Source organism: Mastomys coucha, unplaced genomic scaffold, assembly GCF_008632895.1.
Source record: "Mastomys coucha isolate ucsf_1 unplaced genomic scaffold, UCSF_Mcou_1 pScaffold20, whole genome shotgun sequence".
Classification (NCBI taxonomy): domain Eukaryota; kingdom Metazoa; phylum Chordata; class Mammalia; order Rodentia; family Muridae; genus Mastomys; species Mastomys coucha.
This window is the reverse complement of record NW_022196903.1, coordinates 142,922,737-142,924,112: the sequence shown is the minus strand read 5'-3', so window position 1 is coordinate 142,924,112 and position 1,376 is coordinate 142,922,737. Positions and strand designations below refer to the sequence as shown.

General features: G+C 38.2%; 1 protein-coding gene across 9 annotated transcripts in view; it reads left to right on the top strand.

Moving 5' to 3' along the window:
* The window catches only part of Caprin2 (caprin family member 2), a 53,922-nt gene that overhangs the window by 34,730 nt on the left and 17,816 nt on the right, over window positions 1-1,376 (top strand). The window lies entirely within an intron of this gene.

Here is a 1,376-nt window from a genome sequence, read left to right as displayed (position 1 = left end):
TTTTGTTGTTGTTAAGTAAGATGTTTTTTCCCACTGTGGTGCTGGACATTGAATGCATCTAGCTTCTGTGGTTGCCTGCCTGGCAAGTGTTGTGCCACTGAACTACAGCTGAAGCCCTAGTAAATGAAACTTTTAAGTAGAATTTATCATTTTGTTTGTATTTTAAGCCAGGGTTTTGCTCTGTAGTCCAGGGTGGTCCTAAACTTGTGGTCTTATTGTTTTATTCTTCTAGCCCTGGGATAATATATGCATTCCACTGGACTGCCTTCCAGTCTTTTTAGCTTAACTATTAAGAGAACAAAGGAGGGTTAACTTAGAGTTTCTGGGATTCTCCTTGTATACAAGTATAGCCCAACAGTAACCAGTCCCACTTATGATGGATAGTTACTTTATTACCTTAATTCAAAGTACTGAAAAAAGCATAACTTTAGAATACTCCCATAATTCTCATACTTTGGTTAGCTATTAATCATGTATATTAGTATATAAACTGTTTTGAAGTATTAAAAAAATTCCCCTGAACTCTTTTTGAGTGGTTGTGATTAGATGGAGCAGGGTCTGACAATATAACGCTGGTTGGCCTTGTAGACCAGGCTGGCCTTTCAAACTCTTTCTGGGGTTTGTGTGTGTGTATGTGTGTGTGTGCACACACACTTAAGCTTCTTTCTGTACCTGTTTTTCATTTTATTTATTTATTTATTTTTGAGGCAAGGTCTTAAGTAACAGTAGCTCAAGCAGCCTGGTTGTTTCTATAAGCTTTCCTTAAATTTGACCCTCTGCCTCTCCTGAAGTAGGAGCATACTTGAAAGCCCCTTTAGCAGTTTACAGAAACATAACCACTACTCTGATATTTGGCTACCATTCAATGGATTTCTGCTTCTCCTGTAATATTACTGGAGCTTCTGAGAACTATGAAGAAATATTGGGATGCAGGATTGGATGCATAAGCACTTAGTTATCATCTCTGTTAGGTTATTTTAGGTATCTCTTACATTTTAATACCTGTTTGTGTTATAGGTTTCCTTCTGAACCGCCTTTATTGTTTTATTGTCACAGCTTTTTTGTGCTTGTTCCTAGTTTTTATTTTATACCTGCTTCTAACTCTTAATTTTTTCTTAGAATTTTGATACTGTTTTGATCTGTGTAGAGCTTGCCCATTTTTTTTTTTTCAAATCCTTCTGCCTATCTCTGTAAGGCATGCAAAGCCTTCAGACAAGAAGCCTGATTAGATCTGTGCATAGTTTGATTGCATGCACTGCTAACAAGTCACAGTGTGTCAGCCACATCTGCAATGTGGCACCAGATTTTTCCGGACCTTGGTCAGCAAGGCTCCGCGTGTGTGTGTGTGTGTGTGTGTGTGTGTGTGTGTGTGTGTG